At 39.1% G+C, this 17,450-nt stretch overlaps 1 protein-coding gene across 4 annotated transcripts in view; it reads right to left on the bottom strand.

The window, feature by feature from the left end:
• The window catches only part of KCTD7 (potassium channel tetramerization domain containing 7), a 102,049-nt gene that overhangs the window by 25,203 nt on the left and 59,396 nt on the right, over positions 1 to 17,450 (bottom strand). The window lies entirely within an intron of this gene.

Here is a 17,450-nt window from a genome sequence, read left to right as displayed (position 1 = left end):
CCAGGACAGATCCCCGGGGAACTCCACTAGTGACAGGTCTACTATCAGAGGTGGAGGTGCCTATTTTGACCATTAGGGTCCTGTTGGTGAGCCAGTTGGCCACCCACCTGATGAGATACGGATTTATGCCATGCTGTGTTAGCTTTTTGATGATGCCTGAGTAGATTGTGTCAAAGGTCTTGGTCAAGTCAAGGTAAGCTGTATGTACTGACTCTCCCTCATCCAAGGCCTTGGTGAAGGTCTCAAAGAAATCAACCAGGTTCAACAGGCAAGATCTGCCCTTGATGAATCCGAACTGGGTGGGGTCAAGTGCTTTGAGATTGCCTATGTCCTTGTTTATGAGGACCATAATAATATGCTCCCTGGCTTTACAGATCAGACTTGTCAAGCTAATGGGGCAGTAGTTTCAAGGGTCAGTAGTGGCACCACCTTTGTGCAAGAGGATGACAATGGCAGTTCTCCACTCTGCTGGAATGAAGCCTGTACTTAGGCTGTGGTTGAATAGGGTGCTCAATGGTGAAGCCAGTTCTTGCTGGAGATGGTGCAGAATACAGTCTGGGATACTATCAGGTCCCATGGAAGCTGTGTTCTTTGCCTTGGGTAGGGCCTTTAACACTTGATCTATGGAGATGTGAGGTGCAGGACAAGTATCGGGAATGTGGAAAGGGCCTTTGGGGGGGACAGGGGAGTGAAGTTTGCACTGAGCCTATCTGCTAGCAGGTTGGCTAAGTTAACAGGATCAGTGTAAGTGATACTGTTATGTACTAATTTGGAACAAACCTGGGCTTTGCTATGGTGGTTTCTGACATAACTGAAGAAGACTTTGTGGTTTCTCTTTGTTTTGGAGGCTAGTTTTTATTCACAGTTGGTTTTGGAGGTTTTCACTAGTGATTTAATTTGCTTGTTGAGGCTAAGGAGGGAGTTTTTCTAATTTGGAATGTATTCCGTTTTACCCTCGGACAACAGTTTCTCCCTTTTGTTGTAAAGCCTGTTGATACAGGATATCCACCAAACAGGCCTGTGTTTCTTTCAGAAGCAGGTCTTAGTTTTATTGGTATGGCTGAGTCCATGCAGTTGTACAAGTGCTTGTATACTGCATTGGCATACTGTTGAGCCTAGTCTGAGGGGGGTGGTCATATGAAGCTGCAGATACCCTCCCTTAGGAGGTTGTAATCAGCTTTTGAGAAGTTTTTTAGCTTGATTACCGCTGAGGGGATTGGGTGGAATCATGGGATAGAAACTTTGAATAAGACAGTCCGATGATCTGATCTCACCAGGGAAGAACCTACTATGGGAGTGGTGCAGTGGTTACCCATGTTGGTGAGAACCAAGTCCAGAATGTTATTTCCCCTTGTGGGGGATGAGATGAGCTGGTCTAGTGCATTAGAATTGATGAAGTCAAGGAATTGTTGAGTGAGTGCATTATTGCAGGAATAGTTCACCCAATCTATGGCGAGGTAGTTGAAGTCACCAAGGATCAGGGTGTTAGGGGGTACCTTGATGGAGTCAAGTAGATCCAGATAAGAGGACTGGGTATCCTGAGTCATGGAGGGGGGGTCTATAGCTGACTATAACTTGGGTATCTTGCCAACTGGCAGTTGCACCAGGAGTACTTTCAGTGCATCATGCCGGCAAACCAGTCTGGAGGTGTGACTGTCCTTAATGACGATAGACAACCCACCACCCTTAGTCTTCCCGACCTCATTTTGGGGTCGGAATGGGGGGAATCAGGTATAGCCTGGTAAGGCAGGGGTGCTCTCCGTAGCCCTAAACCATGTTTTTGTGACCACACAGACATCAGCATCTTCCAGTGCAAGGAGAGCCTTTAGTGAGTGCATGAAAATTTCAAGTTAAGGCTCCTAGCATTAAGCAGCATGACCTTCAATTTACTTTTAGACAGATCTTTTATGTTGGAAGATTTGTCTTTGGGACATTGCCTAAAAAAGGCACAATGGGGGAGGTGACAGCCTTGGCCAGTATCCAGAACCCTAGTGGTGACAGGTGGAGCTCATCTCTGACAAAGCATTGAGGCCTGTCAACCATGTCATTCCAGGCAGACAGATACTGGATCCCCTTGGAATGACACCAGAAACTAAGCCAATTGTTGAAGTCAACTATTTTTATGTTGGCATTGTGGCATCGTTCTTGGTGAAGGTAGGATGCTGCTTATGGCTAGGGTCATAACTGCCTAAGACACATACTCTGAGAGTTCAATCATGTCTGTGTTCATATAGTCCAGGGAGTTACATCTCAAGTCATTCACACCAACATCAATGATGATATAGTGGTTGGGGTGTGATGAGAAAAGAGCATGACAAGAGATTGATTTTGATTCAATAAATAAATAGACTGGTACATTATAATCTCAAAATCAACAACAGTAAGTGCACAATCTGAGCTACAGAGCTGAAATACATGGGTCTTGTATTAACTTCAAGAGGCTTGAATATAGATGTTGAAAAAGTCAGAGCTACTGTGTAAGTACCACCAGAAGTTAATTACTTATGAGATACATAGACATGCTGAAGTATCATTCAAAGTTTATCTTGAATACATATAAAATAAGTGTGCCAAGTAAAGAAATTATTGGAGACAAGATATGCATGACACTGGAATGAAGAACAATAGGTTTTAAGTTAGTTACTAGATCACCTATACTGGTATTTTGATACATGTAATCCAGCTACTTTATGAGTTAATGACAGACAAAATGATACTGGTGCAGTGATGTTAAAGGCTTATTGTGCCTGCTTATTTGAACTGTTTCTTTCTGAAATTGGTACGCCTTGTTTGCTGTAGTATAGACTAAATTCAGACCTGCTGAATCTAGCTTTGTTTCTATAACTTGAGGACTAATCCAGACCATCTTTTTTTGGAGAAGGTTCCCCTGCACCCTAGTTGCAGGAGTGTGCAGTTAGAACTTGTCTGATCGAAGACTACTGGAACAGGGCTCAGTTTTTAGATTTTTATTGGTGAATTTGTTTAAATCAGTTTGCTCATTTGCTACTGTTATATTAAAAAAAAATAAACTTTATGCATCGCTGCTTAGCTAGGGTTAAACTATTCCTGGCAGCATAAAATCTGCCCTTCAAACTTTCCCTTAGAACTAGCCAGTTTTTTTAGTTTTAGCACTCAAATCTGTTTCTCTGAGCTCAGCACTTGTTCAATACTCATTGTAAGCACTAAATAAGCTACAAATTACTACAGCACTCAACTTTTCTCACTTGCCTAGAGGAAAACAGTTTTTAGTACTTAATAAATAAGCACCTATCCAGGCATGTCTAAGGGTCAGCTCCCAGTGTTTTCTCCTGCCTACCTGATGAATCTGGGCATCTTGGGGCAATACAGCAATTGCCTCATGTATACAGACAACCGTCTCCTCCTACCACCCAACACTACAACCTGTGAGAGATGCACTTATATAGCCAAACCGGAAGCAAAGCTCTCTTCACCCAAGACTGGACTAGACAGTAAAGAGAAGGAGGTAAACACTTGCACCACACCACACTCATCACATAGTCCCTCAAAACCTACACCACCAAAACACACACATAGCAACACAAAACACACACCTACATTCGTGGAGGCTCTCAATAAAAATCTACTCAAGCAACAGAGACCTCCAAAGCAGAAACGCAAGCAACCTCCACCCCCCAACACAAATGACACAGCCCACAAACTCAGTGTGCCACTCAACCACAGCCCATAAGGCATAACAAAGTACCCAACACTCTAGTCATAGGTGACTCTATAGTCAGGCACACTGATGTTCCACTTACCAGGCTAAACAAGGAGAAAGTTGCTGTCAGCTGCCTGTTGGGTGCCAGTATCCGCCACATAACACACGCACTCAGGTCACTCCACAATAAGTACAAATATGACTCTGTCATTGTCCATGTTGGTGTGAATGACCTGAGACGTACCTCCCTGGACCACATGAAAAGAGACATGGATGAGCTCTCTGATCTTGTAGCCCAGGCAAGTATGACCCAGGCACTGAGTAGCATCCTGCTATCACCCAGAATGATACCACAGTACAAGGACAAAATGATTGACTTCAACAATTGGCTAAGCTTCTGGTGTCTTTCTAAGGGGATCCAGTATCTGTCTGCCTGGGATGACATGATCGACAGACCACGATGTTTTGCCAGAGATGGCCTGCACCTGTTGCTCTTGGGATTCCAGATACTGGCTAAGGCTCTTGCCACCCCTATATTGCCTTTTTTAGGCAAGGTTCAAATGACAAATTCACCACCGTAACAGGTACAAGCAAGCAAAATCTAAGGGTAATGCTACTCAATGCTAGAAGTCTAAACCTCAAAATGCATTCACTCGAGGCACTCCTTAAAATGGAGAACATCGACATTTGTGCAGTGACAGAGACCTGGTTCAAGGCTCCAGAGAGCACCCCATACATTACCAGGCTATAATGTATACCACACCTTTCGGCCACCTAACCTGGACCAAAACACTAAAGGCGGAGGCGTGTCCATATTCATTAAGGATATCCACACCTCCAAGCTAGTCGCTCAGCATAATGCATCCGAGATAATCCAAGTGCAACTAACTCTGGGCAAGATCACAAACCAAATTGTAACTTGCTACAGATCCCCCACCATGCCCCAGGATTCCCATTCCTCATTTCCTGATACACTGGAAAATATTAAGCTACAAGCCAACACCCTAATAATGGGTGATTTCAACTACCCCACCATTAACTGGGAAAACTACTCATGTACCAACTCTTTTGCTCAATGTTTTCTGGAATTCATAAATTCCAATGACTTGGATCAACTTATCCACACCCCCACCAGGGGCAGCAATATCCTAGACCTGGTCATTACCAAACATGGTGACCAGTGTTCCACACCAGAGGTCAATTCCTTGTTGGTCAGATCCGACCACAAGCTAATCATCCTAGACATCCACATCCCACCCCCAGCCCCCATTAGGGAAACCACAGCAAAAAATTTCTCCAAAGCCAACTTCATGCCTCTTAAGACAGAAGTGGCAAACTTCACAACACCCATGCAGATGGACAATAGAGGTATGACTGCTGAATCCTATGCAAACTCACTTTATAAGCACTTACATGAGTGCATGGATCGTGCTATCCCTAACAGAACTAAGATGCTATCCTCCAAAAAAAAAAGGAAGCCAATCTGGTGGTCCCCTACCATAAACAAACTCTACAACAGAAGAAAGAAACTGTTGCAAAAAAGAGTAAAATCCCATGATTGGAGGAACTCCCTTGTCAGCCTCAGTAAGAAGCTGAGATCCCTCATAAAATTCTCCAAAGCTAGTTATGAAAACAAAATCGCCACTGATTCTAAAGTCAACCACAAAGCATTTTATAGCTATGTCAAGAATCTCAATAGCAACACTCAGATCTGCTTTGAGTTACAGCACAATGGCACTAAATATACAGAACCAACTGATATTGCCAACATCCTGGCAAACAGGTTCAGTGCTAACTTTACCCCCTCTCTCACCTCCTAAAGAGCCCATCTCTATACCAGAAGAATGCAAAGTTCCTGTAATCACGGCTGCAGAGGTAAAAAACACACTCTCCAAAGCCAAAAACACAGCATCCATGGGAACTGACAACATCCCAGGCTGCATTCTACATGAACTACAGAATGAACTGGCACCCCACCTAAGCACCATGTTCAATCATAGCCTCACCTCAGGCTTTGTCCACTGAATGGCACACAGTGACAGTTATCCCAGTCCACAAAGGGGGAGCCACCATGGACCCCAGGAACTATCACCCCATTAGCCTAACGAGCCTGGTCTGCAAGGCCATGGAACATATCATCACGGAACTTATAAACAAAGACATTGCTAATCTCTAAACTCTAGAAAAAGTTTGGGTCTGTAAAAGGCAAATCATGTCTCCTAAACCTGATGGACTTCTTTGAAGCAGTCACCAAAGCCATAGACGAGGGCAAGGTGGTTCACACAGCCTACCTTGACCTCGCCAAGGCTTTCAACACCATCCCCCATTCTGGAATTATAGCTAAAAATCACTAAACTAAGTATAAATCCCTACGTCACAAGATGGGTTGCCAACTGGCTGACTGACAGAACCCACACTGTAAAAGTTGCAGACTCCAAATCTGACTTCAAACTGGTGACAAGTGGAGAACAACAGTTTTCAGTCCTGGGACCTCTCCTGTTTGGTATGTACTTCTCTGAAGTACAGGCTAACACAGAAGGCCTCTGGCTAGTGAAGTTTGCAGATGACTGCAAACTAGGAGCCATAGTCAAGTCCCCAAATGATGTGGACATCCTACAGAAGGGCCTCACTGAGACAGATGCTTGGTGTCAGAGGCATGGCCTCAAGCTCAATGCCAAAAAGTGCATTGTCATCCCCTTTGGTAAAAACTCTGTACTCATGAACTACCACATAAACAGCAGTCTACCTAATGCCGAATGTGTGATAAGAGACCTTGGGACTTGGTGGAAAGTAGTCTCTCCTTTGATAATCACATCACCACAGTAGTCAGGAAATCCTTCTATGTGGCATACCTCTTCACAAAAGGGTTCTCATCCAGGAAAAAAAGAGGTCATTGTTCCCCTCTACTCGTCACTCATTAGACCCATTATAGAGTACAACACCCCTTTTGGAATGTACCTCACAAGACATCTGCAGCAGCTGGAAATGTCACAGAAGTACCTCACAAAGAGGATTACTGGTCTCAAACAGATGCCCTGCACTGACTGTCTCAAAAAACTCCAGCTTTACTCTGTAGCATATCGCCTACTCCAAGGAGATCTCTGCCTAACATATAAAGGTATGTTAAACCCAGAGGTGTTGGACAGCCTACACCTAAAGAAATCGCAATCCCTCCAAGCTACATGCTCTAAGGACCTAAATCTTGTCACCACAATAAACAGGGCATGCTGGAGGGATAGATTCCTGTCCCAGAGACTTCCTATACTCTGGAACAAGCTACCCATCTATGTCAAGCAAAGTTCCTCATTAGCACTCTTCAAGAAAAATCTTGATGAGTGGATGGGAAATAGGAAATACACCCCAGGGATCACTTCTGTGGCTCTGCCCGACAGGGGCACAGGAAATTAACTTTCTTAGGTGGCGTATGCCAGGTAATCTTGTTGGCTAGGCTTACTTAGGCCCTTGGGCTGACAGCCTAACACCTACCTATGAACAATGAGGATTACCGGCCTCAAACAGATGCCCTATGCAGACCGCCTCAAAAAACTCCAGCTTTACTCCGTCGCATATCGCCTACTCAGAGGCGATTTCTGCCTAACATACAAAGCTATGTCAAACCCAGAGCTGTTGGACATACTCCACTTAAAGAAATCTCAATCCCTCTGAGCTACGCTCTAGGGACCTAAACCTTGTCATCACAATAAACAGAACATGCTGGAGGGATAGATTCCTGTCCCAGAGACTTCCCATACTCTGGAACAAACTACCTATCTATATCAAACAAAGCTCATTAGCACTCTTCAAGAAAAATCTTGATGATTGGACGGGAAATAGGAAATTCACCCTGGGGATCACATGTGTGGCTCTGGTCGACAGGGGCACAGGAAAATAATTTTCTTGGGTGGCAAAAGCCAGGGTACCTTTTTGGCTAGGCTTCTATAGGCCCTAGGGCCAATAGCCTACTACCTACCTATGAACCTATGAAAATGATCGAGCTACATATGGTTTAAAAGCATTTATTGACTTTGAGAAAAAGTATGCATAGAGTGAAAAGGGACCGTTTGCAATTGTATGTAGTTGTGTGAAGGTTCATCACTATAATTATGGGAGGAAGTTCTAGATGAGAGTGGCCATAAGGCATTTGAGTACATCTTCAAGGAGTTCTTGCACCAGGAACTATTAAGCTTTTTTTTCTGTTTACAAAAGTATGACCTGAAAGTGAATTATGAGACAAGAGAATAAACTCATACATTAGATATTCTGAGCCTTATATACTTTCATGAAGATTTACTGGAAGATAACTGAACTATATCACAATTGTACATGAAAGAAAAGAGGCTTAAAGAGTTTTAGAGTTGTAAGGAAGCTCCAAAGATGACAACGCTGAAGGAAATTGCCATGAAGGATTGGCAAGGGCAAAAAAGTACAATTTCTAATGAAATTCAGCCTTGCTTTTCAATTAAATAGAAGCTAAGTTGTGCCGCAGGCTTGTTGTTTGAAGCAGACAGAGTAAGAGTCCCAAATCAGTAGAGAAAATAGTATGGCTCATTTGGGAATAAACATCCAAAATACTCAGCTGTCAGAGGTGAATGTCTTGCTAATAAACTAAACTGATAAGTAATTAAAAAAAAAAATCAGTAAACTCACCACAGCATTATTTGTTAAATAACAGTTGCACTTGTTTTATACACACATGTGCATGAGCACACACACAGACATACACACACACACACACACACACATATATATATATATATATATATATATATATATATATATATATATATATATATATATATATATATATATATATATATATATATATATAGTGTGTGTGTGTGTGTGTGTGTGTGTAAAATAAATAGCACTGTTTTGTTTATTGGCATTGTTTCCCCCCTTCCATTTGGGAGTACTCATGGGTAAAGAAAGAGCATGTGATATGATACTGTGGCCAGGAATGTCCACTAAAACAGAGCAAGTGGGTCAGAGCTGTGCTGTATGTAATTCACATCACATTAATAATCCAGGAGAGCCAATGATGTCTGATTTAGTTCCAAGACGTATCATGAGCCAAGAATAATACAGACCTCTGTATTGTAATCTTCATGTTTCCAAGTTTGTATTCTAGAGGTACTATGTTTAAGATGGAATGAATTGTTTGTTATCAAAATATTTCCATCTGATTTGAAATCAATTTTCATTTAAGTGTGGAACTTTTGGAAAGCCTGCAGCAAAGTGCCACATTAGTTAGTGGTGTTGCAAGAGGTTTTCTGGTTTGATTCTCAGCAGGGGTGCCTTCTCTGTATGTCCTCTCTATGCTCATTTGGATTTCTCTGGGTGCTCCACTTTCCTGCCACATTCCAAAGCCAAGCATCAAGTGGATTGGACACCTAAACTGGCCATAGGTGTTGAGTGCCTGTGCATGTGTCTGATATGGAAGAACAGCCACAGTGAACTAGCCACCCAGCAGTATAAACACTGACTCTAGATGATGGTCATTGTTGATGTAACACCATGACTACATGTGCAAAAATGGGGGTTATGGATGGATGAATTTTATCTGCATAATGTTACTGAATATCATTTGGTAGAGATTTTACTGCCAGATATTTGCTGCATTGCTTGGAACCAACTAACCTACTGATTGTTTTAGACTCCTGCAGAGTAAAGGACATTTAAGTTTTATATATACGGCTTTGACCATTTTTTTTTTATATTTTATTGACTCCTTACTGAATTCCTTGGACAATATACCATATTTACTTTGTTATTAAATTAATCTAGGACATTTAAATAGTTTCAGGAATTTCATTTTTCTTAAGAAGCTGACTGTATTTGTTAATAATAAAATAATGCATTTTGGCAATTTGAAATAATCATGTTCATTCAAAGCTTTGTATAATGTTTAGGAGTGAATCAGTCAAAACAAACTTAAATGTGTTGATTATTATTTAGAGTTTCCTGATGTTATAACTTTGTGTCATTAGTACATTGAAATCAATCTTTGTAAGACAGTGTTCCTCATGAACTGAGACAGTAGTCCACGGTACAAAAGTGGAGAATTTAAGAGATGTTTTCAAGAAATTAGTATGTCAGCATATTACTGCAAGTCATAATTACACATAGTTAGAAGGTTGAAAGAAGCATTTGATGAAGAAGTCACAAAGCAGTAACACTGACTGTCACATTGCCTTTCTGGGGTATAGAAATACACTACTGCAAGATGATGTCATCTGCAAAATTATTTATGGGTCACAAATTGAAAGGTAGAATTCCTTAGTCTACTTCATGGTTTACCACAAAGGAATAAAATTAGATGTATGAGACAAAGAAATAGAATCTGTCAAGACAAAGGTTCAGTTAGATTAATCAATACTCTCTCAGACTCAAAGGGAGGAGATAGAAGATAAAATGAGCATTTGACAGAGTTATCAGCAGAATCAACCAAATGTAGATCCTTTTGCGAGAGGCCAAAATAATTTGTTCTGGAAGATTCAGGTGGCAAGAGTGCTGAGAAGAAACAGTAGACATCTGCTTAGGATGAGTAAGGCATTTCAGAGTGACTAGAAAAGGTAAAGACAATGTCCGTGAGGCTTCATTTGCATTGGAGCTGCCAAAAGAGATATTTAGTGAAATGTTAAAGGTGAGTTAAGAGGTGGATTGAGAGAAATTCTTGACAGAGCCATCATCATATTCACTGATGCTAAAAGCTAAAAATCCAGGTTCTTGTCCATCTACAAGTACAACCAAAGTATATGCGTCCTCATTCCCCAGATGGCAAAAGGCTTCCCTACGGTTGGCTGACTGAAACTAGATGAGACTGAAACACACTGAGTACAACTTTATGAGATGCAACTTATCAAGTGCCATTTCCCACAAAGTTCCACTGCTGGTGCAGTTTCTTTTACTGCCCCAACTGTGACCCTTAGTCTTTGGGTTTTTTAGTCCTACCTGTAATTGTGCAACCATGGAGTTAGCATTCTAAGAAATGGGAGAGTGAAGGTTTAGCTTCCAGCATGGGGGGTTAGGGTTTTTCCCACCAAATTATTTTGATTTTCTATCTCCATCCAAGGCTCCAACTGCTCTGTTTTGTCCATTTGTAATCTTGAATAGACATGACTCAACATTCATACCAGAACCTGTTCTGCATCCATTTGGTCAGGTGCTGTCTTCCTGTTCCAGACTCCTCAGTGTTGCATTTCCCTGACTGTGTTTACTATTCTAATAATGTGATTGTGAGATAATAATTCATGTGGTTACTGTGTTCACCCTTGCAGACAATCCATAGCTGTAGGACCATGTATTTAGAATAATTATGTAAGTGGGAAAGACTTCAGATGGCTATGCAGGATAGTCTGTTCCCTGTACAGACACTGGAGTATTATTGTGAGGTATAGAGTTTAGAGTAGAGATGGAGCTGACCTATTGTGTCCCATCCATTACCCATTCAGACACTTTGTAAGCTTTCCAATAGACTAGAGATTTGGAAAACCAGTGCCAGTTCAAGAAGAATTAATACTTTCTTTCTGTGTATAATACAGACACACACACACACACACACACACACACACACACACACACACACACACACACACACACACACAATTATATGACTGATGTGACTAGTTCTTGAATTCTGTACTGCTGAAACAGCAGCTGGGTTCTTTTAATTCAACCTTATTACACAAAAGGATACTATACAAACAAATTGACTCCATTTAATGTCCCATGTAATAGACATCAGTGTGGTGCCTGCTAGTATGCTGCACTGAAATATCTGTAATTGTATTTTATTTTTAAACAAGAAACATCTTTATTGAATTATCACTTATGACATTGGCAGTCATACAATTATATAAATGAAAATAAGCCACATTTACATTCAGTTGTAAACGTTATAGATCACTTATAATCTGTACAGTCATTGTCAGTCAGACATTACATAGCTCATTCAATTTCTGCCTTCCCTTAAAACTCATTACTCCTCCAAAACATTTTCTGCATGATTGTTCCCACAGTTCCCATTTTTTCTATATAATTTGCTCCTGCCCTTTTCTAAAGATCCTACTTCCAGTTCTTCTATCTCTGTTACAATATTCACTACTTTTAGTACAGTTGGTTTAGACTTTAATTTCCATGTTATATTAATTTTTTGGCAGCCACCAGAACTAAACTCAGAAAGGTCTTAATATGTCTAGCCAATTTTGATTCTGTATCACAGCTCAAAAAAAATATTTCTGACAGAATCATCTGCTTTGAATTTTTACAGTCTTCCAACTCATCACTCTCTCATAAAATATGTTCCTTATTACCTCTTTCTTCTCCATCACACCTCCATTTGCAATCCACCTGAGGAAACCACTTGTTATGAAGGAATTATCAGCTTATCCCACTTGACTCTTCCCCTCCCAGATAAAGTCCTTCAGCTCTTTATTAATTGCTATCCACAACTTCTCCTTTGGCTAATAAAAATATGCCTGACATGTATAAAACTAAAGGGGCTAAAACAATTTCACTGCTTGTATCTTGTTATCCAAATCCATTAAACAGAGCTTCCGATTTCTCAGTTTTTGTGGTCTCTTTTGTTTAGTCTCTTCCCATATATCCTTAGCTGCCATAACCGAATCCTTTTTAATCCATATCCCTAAGTACTTCATTTTATCATGTCCCCATAAATATGGGTATTGCTGAACCAATTCCTGTGTGGGTACATAGTTTACACCTATTGCCTATGTTTTATCTATTATTTTTGTATCCCAAAATCCCCAAAAGACTTGAAACTTTCTCAGAAAGTTCCAAAAGACTTGAAACTGTCTCAGAAAGTTCCACAACATTGAAACTGTCTTCTTCTGGTTTTATAAGGTAAAATAATATCATCTGCAAATAAAGTCAACTTTTCCTGATTACCATACAAACTATATCATTGAATTTTGGAGTCCCTTATTTTCCTTGCCAATGGTTCTAAATATAACTCAAATAACAAAGGAAAAAGAGGGCACCCCTAACTGTTCCTCTGCTCAAAAATAACTTTTTAGAGAAGAAAACCTCACACTTTAATTTTTGCCTCTGATCCCTCAAATATTCTCCTAATCAACCTTATAATTTTATCAGGGAATGCAAATGCTTCTATTGCCCTACTCAAACTCCCATCTTACTCTGTCAAATGCTTTCTCTGCATCAAGACCGACCAAAAACATGGTATTTTCTTACATTCTGCTTCCCTCTGCATCATCATTGTTCTATTAACGCTGCCAAATGTTTGCCTCCTCTCCACAAATCCACACTGATCTGTAGGTATCAACATTAGAATTACCTTTGCCATTCTTTTAGCCATTATAGACATAAACACTTTATAATCATGGTTTAGAATCAAAATGGGCCTATATAAAACTGGATTTGATGTGTCTTTAACATCTTTACGTATTATACCCACAATCGCTTTCTTCCAGTATGTTGGTTCTTTTCTTCCTTTTAAAATACTGTTAAACAAAACCTTCCAAATCTCACTTTCTTCCCTCCTAGCTTCAAAACTTCCACCAGAGTACCATTTATGCTTGGAGACTTTCCTGCAGATTGATTATACATCACCATTTTTATCTCATCTCCCCCCTTCCTGTTAGTAACTGAAGTTCATCTACCTCTAACCTTGGCATTTGTAATTCTTCCATAAACATCTCCATTTGTATTTTTTCTCGAATTCCACATTTCTCTGCTTTATACAGATTTTAATAAAATTTCTGAAATATTTATAATACCTCTACAGGATCTCTGGTTATTTCCTTGTTATAGGCTCTTAAACTTGGCAACAGCCCTTTCTAATTTCTGTTGCCCAAGCCGTTGAGTTAAAAGCTTTTGTTCTCTGCAGCTAATATAAAACAATAGTTGCTTAATGACAATCTTTCTAAACTCTTGTATACTATCAAGGTAGTCCCTTATTTTCTCTTTAGTACTCTGCAATTGTACCTCTTCTTGTTCTATGCATTTCACCCTATTCTGCAATACTTTAATCCTTGTAAGTCCCTCTAAATAATTCTTGTTACTTCTTAGCTATCTATCTCTTTCTTTTCTTTCCTTTTCACCCTATTTTTAAACTCCACTTTAATTTTAGCCCACTCCCTAGCTATATTTTCAGAAGAAATTTCTATCTTCCCTAATAACTCCTGAATAATTTCCACTACCCTTAAATTCCTCTGTATTTAGCAGATAGGTGAGGAAGTGCCGGTGTCTCATTTTTATTTCATTACCCTACATTTTTATTTTAGTTGCTATTGGCGCAAGATCTGAAATAATTATTGGATGTGCATCCAAACTTTCTGAAAAATGCACATGTTCCTGTGAAATATAATTTATGCGTATCCTAACCCAGTTTTTGTACTGTGGGGAATAATTTGTAAATTTTCCCCTGAACTCTTACAATTGAATTCACATCTTCCATACCAAATATTTTCATACATTTCTTCAAAAATCTACCCTCTTTTGTTATATTTTCACTTCTAGGCCCCCAGATACATCCTCACTGTTGCAGATCAAATTCCAGTTCCCCAAATAAAAGCAAATTATTTCTCCCAGAATTTTCTTAAGCTGCATTGTAGCAGTTTTAAGTGTAATGCAAATACATGGCAGCATAATCCTCTTCCCTTGCCAGTAGCTCCTTAGTATTACAAATCTACAATTATTATCTTTCCCTCCTCTTCTATCACTGTTGGAGCTCTTCTTGCATTTAGTAGAACTACATCTTTTTTCCTTTGCCCCAGATATTCCATTGAATAGCCGTCCTGAAATCCTTTGTTTGTGAAATTCATATGCTCATTTCTTTCCAAATGTGTCTCCTGTAGCAGAGCTATTTTCACGCTGTATTTTTAATATAGTTAACTACTGTTTCTTTTTTTATATATATATCTGCTAGACCATTTACATTTAAAGATAATATGGAAAGTGTTGTCATTATGATAAGAAGTTTTTAATCCTCCTGTTATGTATAACAATTTTTAAGTGCCTAATTTCAGCTTTCTGTTACATACATGCACTAATGTTTGGAATGTTTATCTTTTATACATTTGTTTCGTCATATCCATTTGAACCTATGTCACATCTTGCAAGACTTTTTTAGTCCCAGATCACCATGAGAACCTATTAACTTAATACAAAGACACACAACTATATACATCTTCAAATAATGAAGTTTAACCCTCCTAACAAAATAATTGTCCCAGACTGACAGCTACACTCACATGCTTGAAATAACATATAATGAAGGTTATCCATGTTAAGATGCATGGTACAGCCTGTGCTTCTGCTTACACTAAGTGCTGTCTGTTTTTGTCCCTTCCAGATGTAGAAAACAGCTTGAATGCTTTCAGAAAAAATATCTCCTAGCCATTGAAAGAAAGAAGCATTCTGTTTTTATTGCTCCCTTATCAGATTGTCTCCACAGAAATATGAGAAACAGATGCACAGTTGCCTTCCACTACAAACTTCTCATGTGAACATCTGCTACAGGAAAACTTTTCATTATATTCAGTGTTCTTACATTCACTTCCTTCCCCTTAAAACTTATTAGATCAGGCCAAGGCCTTTAATCCAGTCATTCCTTTATGCAAAATCAAGAACAAGTATACCAATTTTACTTATATCATGCTCTTTTGTCAAGGCTTTCTTCTCTGTTTACATTACAGTGCCTACATTTCTTAAACCTGAACAAGAAAGAAAGAAAGAAAGAATAAAGGGGTACCTGCTTATTTTAGTATCCCTATCACACACAAAAATAACTGAAATAGCTTTACTCTATAGCATGCAATATTTGTCATGTTTTATAAAAATACTGTTAAGAACAAAATTTATTTTACTAAGTTACCTCTTTCCATCCTCTTTTCCTGTCCTTAAAGTTCTTCAAAACATTATTGACATGAAGTAGGACATATGCTTTGGAGCCTCCTACAAGTTTAACAATGTCAAAAAGTCCAATTTTTCCAGGTTTTCCATATCTCACAAATGTAATTGATACTTTGTAATCTAACATTTATTCATTCAATTTCTGAGTTGCTGTTTTTCTTCCTGATGATCTCCATCTCCCAACTCCAGTCTCTGGTTCATTTCCAATGTACTCCTGGTTCTTCTAATCTTGCTTTTCTCTATCTTGTTTGGAACATTGGAAAGGATTTCACTGGCATAGTCTCTCTATGAGCTTTATTATCATAAGAAGCATAATCCTCTTTTGTTTGAAAGCTCACTTTTTGTTGGACAAACTTGTATTTCCTCCTTAGCATGTTCTGCATCAAAAAATGACTTTGACCCTCCAGGAAAAAAATATTCTAAAGATAGCTGGCTATAACAGCTTGAATATCACACCTGCTTATCAACATTCCCTTATTGCTAGAATAAATTTACTCCTCTTCTGCCCGGTGTACAGTGAGTAATCATGGAAAACACTCTACTGTCTCCAAAGGTTAGAAATCTGTACTTCATCCACGGTTTTGTTAGAATCATTTCTTTCTACTGATAGGATTGCATCCTTACTATTAAAGGTCTTGGCTACTTTTTCATGGCCAGGTTTGGAGCATACACATGTACCCTTTCAATTAACAATTCCTTCTGTGTAATACCAGTCCAGCTGCTTTTTTGTGCTTTCATAAAATTAATGCAGTCTGTTCCTTCTAGTTTCTCTGGTACAGCAGCAAATCTCAGGTTCTCTCTATGTGCTCTGTTCTCGAATTCTACCATTTTTTGAAACATCTCCATGAGCAGTCTCATATTCAGCCAGCTTTTTCTTCATGTTGACCTCTGGCTTTTGCATTTTTATCAGCTCATTTGAATATCTGTTTAAAGCTTCTTCCATTTTTCAGCCTTTTGTTATTTGAGTTAATATACTCAGTGCTTCATTTATTTTAATCAACTATGAGCACATTTGAGTTATTTTTCCTCTAGATTACTGAAAGTCATGTTTTGCACCAGAGATGAAGCTTGAACTACTTTTTGCTGAACAACTGCAGGATTCTTCCCAGCCAGTGTTTTTTCCTTACTTTTTGTGGTTGATTTTCATTCAGGTTCTCTACATTTTTACATTATTGGCATCCAGACAGTGCACTTACTAGCCATTAACTGAAATTTACCCAAAATGCACATTCACTGGCCCTCTTTTCTGAGTTTCTTTTTTCACATCGGAAGAGCTGAAATTATGCTGTTACTCAGTGTGCAGCCATCTTCAAAGTCCCTGAAATGTCTGTAATTTTAAATATGACAATAACAACCTGGGAGTAAAATACAACAAACTTCTACTATCCATACAGACAACTAGAAAAAAGAAGGACGGCATTCAAACTGGTGAAAGACTAAATCAGTATATCTTTATATGTTACTTTTTCTTTTCCACTGTTGCTGTAAAAAGTGACAAACATGATAGTAATTTTAGTTAAGGGCTTGTAATACATTACATTTGTCTCAAATGCTTCTCAGCAGGGTGCTTTACACTAGTGCATGAGAGCAGCTCAATATGAAAAGCTAGTATGGAGATTGGTGTAAAGTATTATCTTATCAGGTAAATAAAATCATGACCTGGAATAGTAATAATTTGATCAGATCAAACAGCATTATTTAAGTGCCATTGCAACATCAAATTCCAAACAAACTGGTATGAATACCACGATTTTACAATAAAATAGTTTTTAAATTTTGCCTTACAGTAACAGCACTTTCTTTTATAACCTGTTGCTGAATAATGTCTTTTTCCTTAAAAACATTACAAAGCTAACAATCCTCATCAGACAATGGTCAT

The sequence above is a fragment of the Protopterus annectens genome, chromosome 13.part0 (assembly GCF_019279795.1).
Source record: "Protopterus annectens isolate FY-2018-M chromosome 13.part0, PAN1.0, whole genome shotgun sequence".
Classification (NCBI taxonomy): domain Eukaryota; kingdom Metazoa; phylum Chordata; order Ceratodontiformes; family Protopteridae; genus Protopterus; species Protopterus annectens.
Note: the sequence above shows the minus strand (reverse complement) of the source record. Positions and strands in the feature narration are given on the sequence as shown.